General features: G+C 47.6%; 1 protein-coding gene and 1 pseudogene across 2 annotated transcripts in view; one reads left to right on the forward strand and one right to left on the reverse strand.

The window, feature by feature from the left end:
* Positions 1 to 17,717, forward strand: part of Slco2a1 (solute carrier organic anion transporter family, member 2a1) — an 84,185-nt gene that overhangs the window by 5,620 nt on the left and 60,848 nt on the right.
* Positions 12,860 to 12,984, reverse strand: LOC120094519 (small nucleolar RNA SNORA17; annotated as a pseudogene).

Here is a 17,717-nt window from a genome sequence, read left to right on the forward strand (position 1 = left end):
TAACCCCTAAAAATAAGTGGGTGGAGGCCATTTCGTTGAAAATATATTAAAATGAGATGAAACCCACATTCAGATGCCGAGATTCATGCCTGAGACCTGGACCCAGGCCAGTTGGCCTCAGAAGGGAGAGCAAAGAGCCCTTATCAGCCAAGAGGCTTTCTTGAATCTGTTAAAACATCTCGTTGGTTGGTGAACAATAAGCATCAGATGGCAGGCTGTTTGGAGAACAGCCCTCCTTAGCCGGGTTCCTCCTGGAGACCCTAGGCACACCAGAGTGGAGAGACTAGCTAAACTTTTCCTTGCCCTGCGAATCTATGCCTGGGCCTTTGCTATTGGAAGGGAGATTTCCTCTTCTTGAGGACAGGTTGGGTGACTGCCTTATACTTTCCCAGCAGGGGAAAGGTGACAGACCCAGGCAGGTGACGAGGGACCTCCAGCCCAATGGCTTGTCATTTTGCTGGGATCTTTGTCACTGGGATGGACTATTAAGAGTGGACGTTGCTGTAAACCCACGCTCCACATGATTCAAGGGAGGAATAAAGTAGAGGATACAGGTCCATGGCCCAGCCCAGCCACTCACTTCCTGGGTCATGCAGGAAGCACGGCTCACCTTTCTTGGCCCTCTGGGGTCCTCTTTTGAAAAACTGGGAGTCATGAATAGTTCCTATCATGCACCTCAGTAAGAATGACCTAGGGTAATAGTAATACGGGTCTCCCCAGGGTGAGCCCCAAGTGAGATCACTTCACTTCTCACTTCTGTAAGCAAGGCTGTGCATTCCCATGTCATCCAGGAGCTCCCGTTTCAATGAAGTCCTGGGCTCCATCTTTGACACTGCGTCGTGGGGCTGCACAGTTCAAGCCAGATGGGGGTCCCAGTACTGAGAGGGGAGAGTAAGTCCCACCTCTCACCAAGATGCTCTAGTTATCATTGTTACATACCAGCAAAGGCAAAAATCAGTTTTCTTCAACGCAGTCTCCCTGTGTATATCAACCACGCTTCAGGGCAGACCCAAGCCCAGGAGTAGCTGGCTAAGATAAAACAAAGCTCGTGGTTTTGTTTGTCTTTGTTTATTTGTTGTAGGGTTTTTGTTTAGCTTGGGCATTTTTGGCTTATTGGGGGTTTTTTTGTTTGTTTGCTTGTATTTTCATTTTTGAGAGTTTTCTTTAAAGGGAGAGAAAGAACATAAAGTCGAGTGGTTCTGGAAGTGGAGAGGTTCTGGGAGAAGTTGGGGAGAAAAGAAAATGATCAAAATATATCAGACGAAAGTTGTTAAGTAGAAACATCTTTTAAATGATTGAAAGATAGATATAGATTAAAAATAAGAATTCATAATAAAAATTAGAAAAAAACTGGGCATGGAGGTCTTGTAATCTCAGCATTCAAGAGATAAAGGCAGGAGAATTAGAAGCTTAGGTCATCACTAGCTACAGAGTAAACTTGAGGCAGCCTGGGCAACATGAGACCTGTCTAAAAAGGAGAAGAAACCACTGTCGCGTTAATTTCACGATGCAGTTATCAGTTAACAATGACAGTTAATCACACTTATCGTAATGTCCATAATAACAACAAACAACAGCCAACCGTAACTGAGCTGTGTGAGTGTACAGACGTTGAGGATCTTGTACCACAGCCCATCTGCTTTACAACTCTAGCTGAGGATACCATTAGCAACCTCGCTGATAAGGAAATCAAGCCTTCGTGGACCGGGGAGGGGTGGCGGGGAGAGGCCAGAGCAGCTGTGGAGCAGGAGCACTGTCCTCCCAGCCCTGCCGTCTGTCCTCCCAGCCCCTCCGTCTGTCCTCCCAGCCCCTCCGTCCGTCCTCCCATCCCCTCTGTCCGTCCTTCCAGCCCCGCCATCCACCCTCCCAACCCCTTAGTTCGTCCTCCCAGCCCCTCTGTTCATCCTCCCAGTCTCTCCTCTGTCCTCCCAGTCTCTCCTCCGTCCTCCCAGTCTCTCCCCTCCCAGCCCCTCTGTCCATCTTCCCGGTCCCTCTGCCTGTCCTCCCCGCCTCTCCTCCGTCCTCCCAGCCCCTCCGTCCATCCCTCCAGCTCCTTCATCCCCCCCAGCCCCTCCCAAGAGCTGCGTCTTCTACGCTGGCCCTGTAGGTGGCGACTACACAGCCATCACTTAACAGTGCTTTCTTCAGATCTGGGAGACATTCAGGTGTGGGTACAGAGGGGACTCAGACAGAAATCCCCAATGCTGACCCACTCCTGCCTCTTCTCTCTTCACATGAAGAGTCTTGCAACCTTGCAACTCTTAGAGGAATTTATTACTATTATTATTATTATTATTATTATTATTATTATTATTATTATTTTGATTTTTTGAAACAGGGTTTCTCTGTGCAGCCTTGGTTGTCCTAGAACTCATTCTGTAAACCAGGTTGGTCTCTAATTCAGAGATCCACCTGCCTCTGCCTCCTGAGTGTTGAGATGAAAGGTGTGCGGCGCCACCATGCAGTGAGGGGAATATATACATGTGTGTGTGTGTGTGTGTGTGTGTGTATGTATGTATGTATGTATGTATGTATGTATATATATATATATACTGTGTGTGTGTGTGTGTGTGTGTGTACACAAGTGGACACATGCGGACACATAGATATATGGAGGTATCAGCCTTAGGAACACCTATCTCCTTTGAGAAAGGGTCTTGAATTGCCTGAAACCCACTGATCATGGTCAACGGGCTAGCCATTCATCCCTAGGGCTCTCCTGTCTCTAGGATCCTACTACTGGGATCAAAACCACTCTGTATTTGGGCAATGTCAGTCTTCCATAGGTGCTGAGGTTAGAACTGGGATTCTCTTGCTTAGAAAGCAAGTACTTCATAGGTTGGGCTAACACCTTATCCCTGGGGAAGTATTTTGCTTCCGGTTTGCTTTGTGGTGCTGTGAGTTAAACCCAGAGCCATGTAAGAAAGCATTCTAACTCAGAGTCACCCCCAAACCTTTTGTGGTGAGTTTTTATATCTCCTCCTGCAGGAGACATCTCCTGAGGTCTGGTTTGTAAGAAGATTCTTAGGAATCCCAGAACCTGCTCAAACAATCACTGTCCACTGGTCTGGTACAGGCCCAGGACTCCTAATTAAAAACAGCTTCCCTCGGAGATCCTGGGGCAGGAGGGTGTTGGGAGGAGGTAGGCTCTGCTCTTGACTTCTCCTGGCAGCCTCAGACAAATCCGGAAACACCATATTGGAGCTAAGTCGAGATTATCTTATAGTAGAAGGGGTCCGCTGGTAAGGACCGCCAGCCTAACTTGAAGAAAAGCTGCCCAGTAGGGGTGGAGGGCACTTCAGCAGAAGAACTGTAGGGGGAGAGAAAAGAAGGGCCAGCCTCGTGGCTTGGTTTGAGTGGCCCGGGAGCACCCATGGGTTTAAAGAACCTTGTTCATGCCTGGTCTGTAATTTCTGACGCCTTTGACCCCTCAACCCTGGTGATGCATCTTGAGCGTCACTTCTCCGTTTCCAAACTCTAGGACAGCTTTGCCAACCATCTAATCCACCCGCAGGAGGACATTCCCAATGGACTCTCTGCGCCAGAGAAGAGCAAACCAAGACTCGCCCACTTCCCTCCAGGGGGCGCCTTTCTATTGCCTTCAGACCAGTGTTGTGGTCTCAGGAGGCCATCTTGGCAAATTTATCAGAAGGTAGGGGAAGGAAGGATGAGGACTGATGGCTTCCCCAGAACTAGAATACTGGGATCCTCTCTGGGATGGTGTTCCATGCCCTCCTCCATAGCTTTTCTCCTCTCACTACAGAACAAACGGAAACAAGTTACATTGCTGTAACTTTCGTCTGTCCTGACTGTGACATGTCTCTTTTTCCAAGCTAGGAGACCCAGCCTGGGCTATTGGGGTGAGGGCAGGCTTCTCCTCACCTTCTCTGGTCTCAGCATGTCATCCATTACGGTGTTTGTAGGGGAAGGTCAGAATCCTCTGACCCTTTCTCTCTGGCCGCACATGACGACTATGTATCCAGTCCCAAGGGTGGGGAGGGGGCACCGAGAGGGCAAGGACAGGAGACTCAGAGGGAGAGGTCCTGGCATGCGCCCCCCAAGAGCCCTGTTTGGGGATAGAGGGTTACTCTTCTATTATTCTAAGACTCTCTAGAGATGGTTTTCTCAAGGGATACTGTGAAGAAATGAGGGGGGGTGCGAGTTTGCTGTTGTTCATGCCCCGCACCAGTAGCTGTTACTGGGGGCTCTCTCACAGGGGCTCCGTGAGAAAGTCACTTGTGTTGCTAATATGAGGTGCAATGAGATCTGTTTAGAGTCTTTTAGAAGACGGCTTTCAGGTTGAAACGGTGACAGACTCTCAGCAGAGCTGGTGTAGCCTACACCCAGTGTCTCTCAGGGATCCATGTTATAGAACAACAGTAATTATCAAGGATGCCAAAGGCAGGAAGTTAACATTGCTGTCTCGTGCGCACAGAGCACCGTCCTGTACTGCTTTATCACATGTGGATCTGTGCAGACACCACCCATCCGAGGATTCAGGAGTGTTTCCCCTTGTGCCAGCTTGTTGAGGGTCTCATCCTCTGGCCACTGTCCCTCACCGCCAGCATTGGTCTAGTCTGCATCTCCAGGATTGTCTTATTTCAAGGCTGTTACATAAATGGAACCATGTGACAGGTGATCTTTTGGAAATCGGCCGTTTTCATTCAGAATAACGTATTTGCCTTCCATTCCGTCCAAACTGTTAGTGGACCAAGAGTTGGTTCCTATAAAGTGCTGAGTACTGAGCCAAGTTACGGATGCTCTGTGCTTTGTTTGCACACGTTCACTTCCTGAAGGGCATTTGGCCTATCTCCCACTTGGGACTAGTTCAGATAAATCCGCATGAGCGATGGTATACGGGCTTTCGTGTGGACATAGCTCGTAATTTCTCCAGGGTAAATGGTGTGGAGTGTTGCATGGTGGTGTGGCTGTTGAACAATGATGCTTTTTAAAAAGGAGCTTCCCAGCTCTTCCCTGGAAGGGTCATCTCACCTTACACGTGTGTCAGCTGCTTGGCGGATTGGTTGGCTTTTGATAGTATCACTCCCTGTTTGTAAAAATTCTATTAGAGGTGCAGTGCCATCTCTCCGAGTCTCGTTCATGTTTTCTTCATGGCTGGAGAGATCAGGATTGAACTTTTTTCTTTTCGTGTTGGCCATTCATGTTGCCGTTTTCCTTTAAGGAGTGTAGCTTTTCGAGCTCTTTGGGTACGCCAGCTGCAAGTCCCTTATTGGGTTATTTGGTCTGCAGATTTTGTCTTTGAATCTGTAGGTTGGTTTTTTACAAATCATTTAGAATGATTTTATGGAGAAAATCCTTAATTTTGATGGATCCCAATTATTGGTCTCTCTCTCTCTCTCTCTCTCTCTCTCTCTCTCTCTCTCTCTCTCTTTCTCTTTCTGTGTGTGTGTGTGTGTGTGTGTGTGTGTGTGTGTGTACATGAGCTCACATGTGAGCATGCAGTAGTCAGAGGACCTTAGGTGTTGGTCCTCAACGTCCACATCATTTGAAACAGGGCTTCTTTTTTTATTACTATATACAACACCAGCTTTGTTTGTTTGTTTGTCTGTCTGTCTGTCTGTCTGTCTGTCTGTTTTTAAGCTCATATAGGCAGTTGCCCTCTACTCACTGTGTAGTTGAGGCTGGCCTAGAACTCCTGATCCCCTTGACTTCTATCTCCGTTGCTGGGGTACCAAGTATATACTGCCACATCTAGCTCCCATTTATCAGGCTTCAGCGTTTTGAATCCTCCTTTTGGTGCTCCATCTAAGAACGCATCACCGAATCATCGCTCCTCAGTGGTTTTCTCCCCCGTATCTTGTTGTAAATGCCTCCCGGTTGTCCCCTTAAATGTGTTGCAATTTGAGTTGTCCTGTGTAGATGTGAGGACTGGGTCTGCTTTTACCTCTCCATGTTCTAACGCCACGTCTCTTCTCTCCTATCCTGTCTCGGCGCTCTTGTCCAAAGTGAGCTGGCTGGTCTCCTGTGGGTCTACTGCTTCTTCATTTAGTGTTATTGCTGCACACCTGCAGGCCCCTCCTTGTATCACTCTCCAATCATTGTAGCTACAGAGCAAGTAATGGTGTAGATATCAAGCCTGATAATTCACAGAGTTTCCCCTTGCCCTTTGGCTTTTGGGATGATTTCCGGGCAGATTTCAATCTCACTTTTGACAATGGGGATGAGCACCTCTGCCCCCCCAATTGCCTTCTGGTCCCCGCTGATTGGCATGCCTTTCCCCATGGACTTTTAGATCTGTGCCTCTGAATTCTTTTCTATGGGAGTGGGAGATGTCTCGGTCTGTAAGGTTTTAACCATGCAAGCATGAGGACCTGAGTTTAGAACCCCAGGACCTATGTAAAAATCTGGGAGCCGTGCACAGGCCTCTAATTTCAGTGCTGCGAGGGTAGAGACGGGAGGTTTCCTGAAGTTCCCTGGTCAGCCATCCCAGCTGAATCCATAAGTTCCAGGATCAGTGAGAGAGCTTGTCTCAAAACTAAGACGGAGAGAGGCTTGCTATCAACCTCTGGCCTCCACAAGTACATGCATGTGCACTTGCACGCACAGGTATACATACGTGTACACACACACAATAAATAAAAATTCCTGTATAATCCTAGTGACAGCCCTGAAGAGAGGCTCAACACAATACCTCCATCTCACAGCTGAGGAAAAAGAGAACCACACGGGGCTGTGTGCTGAGTAACTGGCAAAGCAGGAATTCCCATTCAGCGACTCCCTCCCAGCCACCCTCTTCCCATGACCACAGAAGGACTCTGTCTTCTAGCTTCTCTCATCCGTGACCTGTAGGCTTGAGCTCCACGGTCTCAGGGTTCCTTTTCCAGACTCAAACTCTCATCTCGTGCTGTCAGTCGCTGATTGAGAAGAGACTAGGAGTGGGCCAGTTAGATCTGTGCTGTGCTTGGAGAGCTTCTGTGGACCCAGTGGAAGCAATGAGATTCTCCCATCAATGCCCTGCTGGTTTGGCTCAGAGGACCTTGGTGACCTGGACGTGCCTTACTGTTAAAGTTAATTAAATCTTCTCAGGGGTGGAGTGCAAAACCAAGGCAGAAGTCAACTTGGACTTCACTGTGGCGGTGAGGGATGGGCTGATACTGTGGGGGTGGGCAGCTGGCTCATGAGCTGGTCTTCCCAGTCACTTTCTGTTCTGGGTAGGGAAGCTCAGAAGTATTTCCAAGAGGCTCAGGTACAGCGCAAGGGTGAAGCTAAGAGAGGGAGCTGAAGGACTTGGGAGCACTTGGGACATTGAATGTGATCAGTATTTGGTGCTAATGCCCAGGGTTACCCTCTGCTACCAGAGATGTGGCGGACTTTCTTCTCCTATCTCAGGGTTTCTATTGTGGGAATGAAACCCCATGACCAATAAAGCAAATTTTGGAGAAAAGGGTTTATTTAGCTTAGACTTCCATATTCCTGTTCATCATCAAAGGAAGTCAAGACGGGAACTCAAACAAGGCAGAAACCTAGAGGCAGGAACCGATGCAGGGGCCATGGAGGGGTGTTACTTACTGCCTCGCTTCCCATGGCTTGCTCAGCCTGCTTTCTGATAGAACCCAGGACCACCAGCCCAGGGAAGATACCATCGATACTGGGCTGGACCCGTCCCTATTGATCACTTAGTAAGAAAATACCTTACAGCTGGATCTTATGGAGGCATCTTCTCAGATGAGGTTTCTGTCTTTCAGATGACTCTAGCTTGTGTGTCAAGTAGACATAAGTTGACCTAGCACATCTTCTTAGAGATTTAATGAGTATCTGGGTCCTGGAGGAGCCTGGGGGTCTTCTTGACAAGTCACTTATGTTCAGAGGGGTGTTACATCAAATTTCTCTGGGATATAGACTAGCCCAGAGCACCAAGAAGTTCAGGTAAGATGCAAAGGTCCCCTGAAGGGGTCAACATGGAACTTACTCTTGTCAAATGCCTCACCTCAAGGCCCTGGGTTCTAAATGGAGCAAATAGGTTTTCATATCTGGGACAGACAAGAGAACAAAGTATCTGGAGATATAGCCTGACTTGACTAGCCCCAAGAGTTACATTTTTTTCAAATACAAATTCTTTTTTTCTGAAAATCAAATGAATTTTATATTTTGTTCGCACTCATCTATTTCTATAAGTCTGTTCTTGTTCCCCAAATCATGAGGTAACCCCAACAGCCAGGGACTTGTTTTGGGTTTCTCAAATTCAGGATCCCAAAAGAAGCCCATCAAATTTGGGGAATGCCATCTAGATAGAAAGAACTATTTTATTTGGCTAGCTTTCCCAGTCAGCTTGTACAGAGGGAAAGATTCTCTACAATTTAAATAGGAGGGGAATATGGAGTATGGAGTCAGAAAAATTTCTAAACTGAGCCCAGTGGGACACTCCCAAAGAGGAGCTAGTTACAGAATCTGGTGGGATACTCTGGGTTTGGGGGAAAGGGACCTATGGGTAGGTTGCTACCAATATCTATCAGTAGAAATGACACAGGGTTTTCCTGGTGTCTTTTGGATGCCAAACAGAATCCTAAACAGATCTTAACTGACCACTTTCTCAGTCAACGTGAGGCTGTTCCTTACTTGTGCCTTGGGACCTCCTCTTTTTCTTAAACTTCCTGTTTTTCTTTGACTCACACTGCATGTGGAGGCCATCGCTGGGAGCCGAGCCAGCAACCTGTAGTTGATTGATTGGTTGTGGGTGAGACCTTTTCTAGCTGGGCACTGCTGTTCTGTCTGGCTCTCCAAGAGGCTCCCAAGTTTCTGAGATGAATTGCCTGTATGTTCGCTGGTTCCCAGGCTGAACATCCACCTCCATTTGCTCTGGGACATGAGACTTTCAGTTTTCAAACTGGAAATGCTCTAAGGAAATTGAAATAAGTCAACTTTCTGCCTCCCGTGTAAGGATAGTTTACAAATACAAGCTGAAAGATGAAGCTTCCTGGTCGGGGGAACTACTGAATTTCAGAATTGACTGTGATGTACAAACTCATCTTCTTAAAGATGCAGAAATCTGCTGATGTCCCTGTCTTTGTTCATGTAATTTCAAGGATGAGGACCTCATTGTATCACCAGTCAACCCCGCAGATGATGACATCATAATCATATCTGGTCCATTGAGCTAAGATCTGCACCATCACCACCACCACCACCACCTCCACCTCCATCACCTGCACCACCACCACCACCACCACCACCACCACCACCACCACCACCACCACCACCACCTGCACTACCACCCCACCCCAACCCTGCTTTCCATTTCTCTGCCCTGCAGAAGGCTCTCCATTCTTAGTCACTCACCTCTTAGGACCTCATTTAACCTATTCTAGCTTGCTTTTTTGATAAAACACTTTGAACAAAAGCAACTTGGGGAGGAAAGGGTTTATTTTATCTTATACTTTAAGGTCATAAGCCATAAGGTCACAAGCCAGGGCAGGAACAAAAGGCAGGAATCATGGAGGAGCACTGCTTGCCTATTGTCTGACCCACTCACAGGATAGCCTTCTTCTACAACCCAAGCCCACCTACCTTGGGATAGCACTGCTCAGGGTGGAAGAGGTGCTCCACATCAATCATCGGTTAAGACCATCCCTCACAGACATGACCACAGGCTACTCTAATCCCTTAATGGAAACTCTTCTTCAAATGACTCTAGGCTCATCAAGTTGATAGCTGAAACTAACTAAGATATAACATATCATTCATACACATATATATATATATGTATATACATATATATATTATGCATTGGTATAGAAAATTTACAGCGAGCAGGAGTGGCGTTATCCACACCTGTTTGGTTGTCTTATGTCTTATTTGTATTATATTTTAGTCTAATTTAGTTTCTTACATTTTTTCTTCCTCTTACCCCTCCTCTTCCTCCTCCTCTTCTTCTTCCTCCTCCTCCTCCTCTTCTTCTTGGAGACGTATCTTGCTCTGTGGCCCAGGCTGAGCAGGAACTCACTAAATTAACTTGATGTTCCTTGAACTTGCAATAATCCTCCTGCCTCTGCCTCCCAAGTGTGGTGATTACATACATGAGCCACTGTGCCTGGTCTTGGTTACCTTTAAATCAGGAACATTCAGAACACTGCCCTCAGTCCCAACCCATCCTTATTAGCAGTTACAAACTTCCCTCCATTAAGACCATGTGCCTGGTGAACTATAACAAAATGGACAGATACTCAGCTGTGACTATAATTATCAATATATTTGTGTTTCCTGCATAGGTGCACACGTTTAGTGAGATAATGTGAACAAAGCTAGGTCCCTCCAGAACGCTGACTGATGAAGCCCTTTCCCTAGGCTATGAGGGCAGCCTCTTAATTCCCATTGTATCATGGAGGAAATTGGGAGGTGGCCTGTAGGAACTGCCACTTACAAAAGTATAGAGCTGGGGGGGTGCTCTCTTGAGTTTTTTTCCCCTCTATAACTGCGCTGTTGTCCATAAATCTCCAGTAGTTTAGCCAGAGTGGTACCTAGCCATAGCGTCCTACGTCTGTCTAGTGCTGTTTTCTAAGTCAGACTTGTCGTCTGTTGTCCCGGAACTCTAACTTCCTCACGTTTTCCTCTAGATGCACATTTCCTCTCTGGTGTTCAGCCCACACCCACACTCCCGTACAGTACATTAAGATTGAGTGTGAACATGGGGCTATCTGTGTCATGGCTTTAAAAATGTTGATTTCTAAATGAAAGAATTAATGGAGACCTGACCATTTGCACAGTGTCTTAGTATGTCACCCATCTGCTTAGAAACTCAAAGGGAAGGGCCAATCTATATCATTGGAGTGTCAATAAATAAATCGCAAGGTATCTGTGGAATATTCACAAATCTATTGTGTGTATGTGTGCTGCTGGGAATTGGACTACACATCAATTTTAAAGTTTTTTTTTAACTTCTTATTGATTCTTTGTGAACTTTCCATCATTCATCCCAATCCCACTCATCTCCTCCCCTCATACCTGCCCTCTGCCCTTGCACCCTCCCTCTCAGCAGAAGGTGTCGTGCGTCACAGTGTGTCCCACAGTATACCCTTTCATCCACACTTCTTTGCTTGCAATGACTTGTTTGGTCTTTCATTGCAACTTTCATTGCCATGACTTGTTGGTCTGGTTCACATCTCTGGCTTCTGCTACTCTATCAATACTAGAACCTCACTGGGACTCCTCTTGGATATCCTGTTGTTGCTCTGTGTCATGTGATACTGTAGTTTTGAATCTGTAGGACTGACCAGCTGTCAATGCACTCCAGCAGTCCATCAAGGGGGTAGATGTTGGGGTGGGCCAATTCAAAGCCCTGGATCTGGGCCTGAGAGGTATCAGAGCTGGTCAGCCTGCTGGCTCTCCTAATCTCAATGTTTCAACTGATGAGGAACAAGGCCAGTTCTCCCATTCTCCCGACGCTGGGGGCCAGGTCTTCCACCAGCCATAAATGGTGAGGAATGAGCGAGGGGAAGAGAGCATCTCTCCCTCATCTGCTATCACCCAGCAGACAAGATTCAGGACCAGCTCTCCTGCCTACCATAGGTGGCAAGGGGTAAGTGTGGGGAGAGAGCAAATCTCCCTTTGCTCATGATGCCGCTCAGCAGACAAATTATGGGGCCAGTTCTCCCATGCTTTAACCCTCAGGGCTGGTTACCCATACCCCTGCCATCTGTTCTACTCTGCGGCCCAAGTGAGGTGCAGGTGAGGGGCAGGACCATCTCTCCTGCTCTCATGACCCCACTGGGGCCAACTTTCTCTGCCTGCCATCCATGGCAAGGGCAAAAGGAAGAGGAGAGAATCTCTCCCTCACTGATGCCACTGCATAGCAGATGTGAGGCAGGGCTGGCCCTCCCACACTCATGCCCTTGTCCGTGGCTCAACAGCAACCCCCACATCCAGAGCCAACTCTTCTGTGCTGCCCAGGTGAGGGTCAGGGCCAGCTCCCCAACTCTGATGACCCCAGGGCAACTCTCCTGCTGCCATAGGTAACAAGGGGTGGGGGTGGGTCATCTCTCCCAAACCAATGTCACCACACAACAGACAAGTGATGGGGCCAGCTCTCCCATGCACACACCCTTGGAGCTGGCTCACCCACAACCCTGCCATCAGGGTCAACTCTACTTTGTTGCCCAGGTGAGGGGTAGGACCCATTCTCCCAAGTGCTGCAGCAGGTGAAGGGCAGGGCTAGCTCTCTTCCTCTCATGACCCCGGGGACAGCTAGCCCTCCCATGATGCCCAGGCAAAAGACAGGACCAGTTCTGCACAACACTCAGATATTGACAAGTCCCTGGGTGGTATTCCAGACCAGGGACATCTGCCTAGGTGCTTCAGGGTTACAGACCAAGATGTGCCCTCACCCTGTGACTCACAGGCCTATACCCCACTATGGTCCCAGGTGGGGCTCACATCAGGCTCCTCATGGCCCTTGAGTCTGCAGTTCTGTCTTTCTTCATTGTGTCCACATCCTTCCGTTTCTCTTCCCACTTCTCCACCACTGACTTGCTCCTCTTAGTGGTGTGCCTGGAGTCTCTGAGTGTCTGGGGTCACCTCAGGAGTACTATGCCCTGATTGTGCATTATGATGCCAGGCAGGGGTTATCTCGGGCATAGTCTGGCCACTGCTGGCATGGTGGTCATCTCAGACTAGCTCCCTGTCCAGGCCCCATGGTGCCAGTCTGCTGATCATCTTGTGCTCACTCCTCTCCCGGCCTGCCCGAGTGGCCCCTTGCAAGGGTCATCTGTCTCAGGCTCACGGCCACCTGGGGCCCACAGTTCCAAGTGGGGTTCTTCTAGTCTCCAGCTCACTCTCCACCCTGAGAGCCCATTTGGTCCTGCCTGGTGTCGGACGGGAGGTCATCTCAGGCTCAAGTATTTCAGGAAGTGTTAGGCTACTAACCGTTCAGATGTTCATAGGTCAGAGCCTGGAGCATAGACATAGTCTCCTCTCGGCCACTACTGAAGCACCATGTCAGAGCAGCCACACCTTGCATTTTATGTGAATTGGTGTTTTGCCTGCATCTATGTCTGTGTGAGCGAGCCGGATCCCCTGGAACTAGCATTAACAACAGTTGTGAGCCGCTAGTCAAATGTTTTCAACCACTGAGCCATCTCTAATTTTAACATTTTAAGAATAGATTAAACATTGGAAAGGAGCTTCTTCTCTGGTGTTAAGCAAAATGAGGCAGGATGGACCACCGTATGCACAAAAGGTATGTATGTTGTGGCTAGAACACACAGAGGAGGGCAGCGCTAAGGAAGTACACCCCGACGGAAGTGGGTCTCCCCAGGACGGGGGCAGGAAAGCCTACCAACAGGTTCCCTTTGTTCTTTGTGCATTTGTATGTTCTCTATTGTCCTACAACAAACATGTCCTATATTTATGCTTAGATGAAACTGAGATGAGCTCCAGACTCAAAGGTGTTATCCACTCTCCGTTGCCAGGTGCACCAAGACATTGCACCAGAGGTATACAGGGGAAAAAAAGCAATGGAGGACAGAAGTGCTGTTTTCCAGGACTCTGGGAATGGACCAAGGATGCTGCAGGACTGCAGGGAGAGGGGTGGGGTTGTCTTGTTGCTATTCCCGTTGCTTTCGTGTGTCTATTATTACACTCGAGGCTCACTGCTTCCCAGAGGTGGACGCAAAGTCAGATAAGGATACTTGAAGCCTTAACGAGTGGGAGAATGCAGAACATTCTCCCTTCTGGGAAGACGGGAGGCAGGTCTATCCAGGAATCCCTCTCTGCTTTTCTGAGTGCCCAGCTCAGACCTTAGGAATCCAGCCCCAAGGGTTGACGGAACTCCTTAGAGAGAGGAGCGTATCTGATCAGCATCTTGCCCTGTAAGAAGGGCAGTCCAAGGGTGAGGCGGCAAGGACAGGAGCTGCCACTGGATCTGCTAAGTACTGACTGGAGATCTAGACCTGTGCCTGGGGATTTATGCCTGGGAAGATGTGGAAACCATCTGAGTGGGCTTTCCCGTGGCCATGTCGGTAATCCTCCCATACTGTTTGTAAGGCTGCACCCTGTTGATGATCTAAACAGTGGTGACCTCTGATTCTCTGAGAATGAGACTGGTAAGATTCATTTGTGTGTGTGTGTGTGTGTGTGTGTGTGTGTGTGTGTGTGTGTGTGTGTGTGTGTGTTCAGGAGTCACTTGGTTTTGCTGTTGTTTTGTTTTGTTTGTTTGTTCTCACCTCCCTGGAACTCACTAAATAGATTGCCCTGGATGGCCAGTGTCTTGGGGTTTTACTGCTGTTATCAGGCACCATGACCAAGGCAAATCTTATATAGGACAACATTTGATCGGGGCTGCCTTATAGGTTCAGAGTTTTAGTCCATTATCATTAAGGTGGGAACATGACAGCATCCAGAAAGGCATGGGACAGGAGGAGCTAAGAGTTCTACATCTTCATCTGAAGGCTGCTAGCAGAATACTGACTTCCAGGCAGCTAAGACGAGGGTCTTAAGCCCACATGCACAGTGACACATCTTCTCCAAGAAGGCCACACTTTCTACTAGTGCCGCTCCCCGGGCTGAGCACAGACAAAGCATCACAACCAGAAAACCCCAAAGGTCTGCTTTCTCCGTGATGGGATTGCAAATGCACACCAGCATGCCCAGTTTCCTTTTCCCCTTTGTTCTGAGGATCAATCTAAGCTCCTCATCATTGACTGAGCCAACTCTCCATCTTCATATTCTTGATTACCATCAACCATTAGCTATTCAGTGACAAGTCAAAACAGAAGGGCTCCATCTCTGCAGTCAGATATGCACATTTATGCAAGTGACAGCAAAGTCACAAGACGTGTCATAAGCGAAGGAGAAACGTGCCTGTTTAAGGTAATGGATAAGGCGGACTCTGCTTTACAGAGCTGGGTCACAGACAGTGAATTCTAGAGTCATCCTCACTGTCCTCATACAGAATGACCAAATGGGAAACACCATTGGGAATGAGACAAGGTCTCTGTCTCCCAAAGGCTGTGGTTAGATGAGCCCTAGTGAATTATGATTTCCATCAACAAGACCTCTTAATGAAAATACTCAAAGGCGCTTCATAAAGTCAGTAAAATCAGAGTCCCCGTGTATGGCTAAGCTTGTGAGAAGGAGAGGGGAATCTTCGGGTGAGAGAAATGAAGAATGCATAGACCACACCATCTTGTCACACCAGTCACTGTGGCGGGGGGCAGACGGGAATGGGGCATAGAGGCTATGAGGCCAGGAAAGAGCCCAAAAGACTGTCTGAAAAGAATGTGGTGGTAGCCATAGTAGGGTTACCTAAGATGACATGCGAGGCAGGGGGTCCCATGCATCCATAAAGCTGGGACTGCTGGCGAAAGGGAAACTTGGTCTACCACCCCAAGGAGAGCTGAGATCTGAGTGTCTAATGGCATCTTGGGGTGAGAAGCTTCCTCTGAAAGACTAAAACCCCAGAATGAACTACACTGAATTGCCAACTGAGGGACCACGAGATGGACAGACTTTACACTACATAAAAGTTAGCTCAAATGGACCCAAAACTATAAAAGAAGACATGGAGACCAAACTTTGTGACATGGGGCTGGGCAAAGCTGTCTTAGATGTGATGTCAAGAATATAAGCAGATGGGGTTGGGGATTTAGCTCAGTGGTAGAGCGCTTGCCTAGGAAGCGCAAGGCCCTGGGTTCGGTCCCCAGCTCCGAAAAAAAAAAAAAAAAGAATATAAGCAGATATGTATTAAAATTGTTAAGTCACATGACGTTGAATTTTTAAACATTTCTGTGTGTCAAATGACACAGTCGATGGCATCTTAGAAAGGGTAATCTATGGGCTGCAGAGATGGCTCAGTGGTTAAGAGCACTGGTTGCTCTTCCAGAGGACCTGGATTCAATTTCCAGCAACCACATGGCGGCTCGATAGCCCCAGTTCCAGGGGACCCAACACCCGTACACAGACATAAGTGCAGGCAAAACATAAAATAAAAATTAAAAACACAAAATGCAATCTAAGGAATGGGTGCAAATACATGCAAATGTATGTGCAGTAAGGGTTCACATACAGGCACATGAAGAACTTCTTTGACCTAGGAACAAAAATCAGTTGGAACTGTAAACTGAATAAACCCTACCTTTACTTTGCTTTTGGGTCAGGTACTTTATCCCAGCAATGGAAAAGAAACTAGGACGTTACATGAGAAAGATCTGGAAGCGGAGTCTCCAAGCAATATTTAAGCACCCCTGATCATAGCAGCACCAAAGTAGAAGGAACCCAAGGCTCCACCAATAAATAAACACACAAGCAAACCAGACATAGCTACAGGGTGGAACATTAGTCAGCCGTCAAAAGGGAAGACAGGCTCAAGCAAGCGATAAAATAGATAGATGGGCCTGGAGGACGTTCTGCTCAGTGAAGTGTGCCAACCACAAAAGGACAAAGAAAAGACTTCATTTAAGTAAGGTCTGTAACACGGCTAAAGTTATACATACAGGCTGTAAATGGGAGTTTCGCAGGGTGGGAGGGGTGGAGGGAGTGTGGGGAGCTTCTCTCCAGTGAGTATTCGTTTCAGTAGCACAAGATGAAGTGTCCGAGAGGTGGACACTGATGGTGATGGTTGCACAGCAGTAAATGTGTAATGCCACAAGAATTGGTACTGTCAGTGGTCGTGATGGTAAGTGGGTTGAGATGTATGAGTAATCAGTACAAAGTCACTAGGCATCTGTCTTCCGAAGGAGAGGAGAATAAAACGTAGAATTAAAAAAATGATAATAAGGGGCTGGGGATTTAGCTCAGTGGTAGAGCGCTTGCCTAGGAAGCGCAAGGCCCTGGGTTCGGTCCCCAGCTCCGAAAAAAAGAACCAAAAAAAAATGATAATAAAAAATTTAATCGAAGGCTATAACAATGGAAGCTTGTGGGGCAAACCCCCTTCAGTGAAGCATGATATAATTACTAAATAGAGAAAGAATGGCATGCAAATGGCTTACCTTGTTAGTTCCATGCCAGAGAGTCTCAGGTTAAGTTAAAAAACAGAGTCAAATTGCTTTTGAAAAGGGACATCCAAAACGATGGAATGTGAGGGTCACATGCAGGACATTCCTGCATGACCCACCCCTTCCTTCATTCTCAAAGATGGTGGCTTAGCATCTTGAAATCTATCAGCTCATTCTCTCTCCTCTTTCATAAAGACTTTTGTGATTACACACACGCACGCGCGCGCGCACACACACACACACACACAGAGAGAGGGGGGGAGAGAGGGGGAGAGAGAGAGAGGGGGAGAGAGAGAGAGAGAGAGAGAGAGAGAGAGAGAGAGAGAGAGCGCCATGCATCTTGGATAAGCTCTCAATTTAACATCCTAATCATGCCTTCAAATGTCATTTTTCCACATAAGCTAATACATTCAAAGGTCACACCTATAACCCCAGCATTTGGGAAGTGGAAACAAGTGGATTAGGAATTCGAGGCCAGCCTTGGCTACACAGTAAGTTGGAGGCAAGTCTGTGCTACATCAAACCCTGACTCCAAAACCAAACAAATAACCACAAAGCCAAAACCCCCAAAAATAAACATTAAAGCACATGACACAGAACGGTTGAACATCAAGGGGCAGAAGTTTACCAAGAGACTAAGACATAATGATGATTTACCCATTTTAATAACAAGTACAAGTGCCTAAGGCAGGAAGAATGCCAGACTGTGGTATATTTGTAATATTTACAAATGAATGGGACTCACAGCTAGAATATACCCAGAACAGAGCACAC

Source organism: Rattus norvegicus, chromosome 8 (genome assembly GCF_036323735.1).
Source record: "Rattus norvegicus strain BN/NHsdMcwi chromosome 8, GRCr8, whole genome shotgun sequence".
NCBI lineage: Eukaryota > Metazoa > Chordata > Mammalia > Rodentia > Muridae > Rattus > Rattus norvegicus.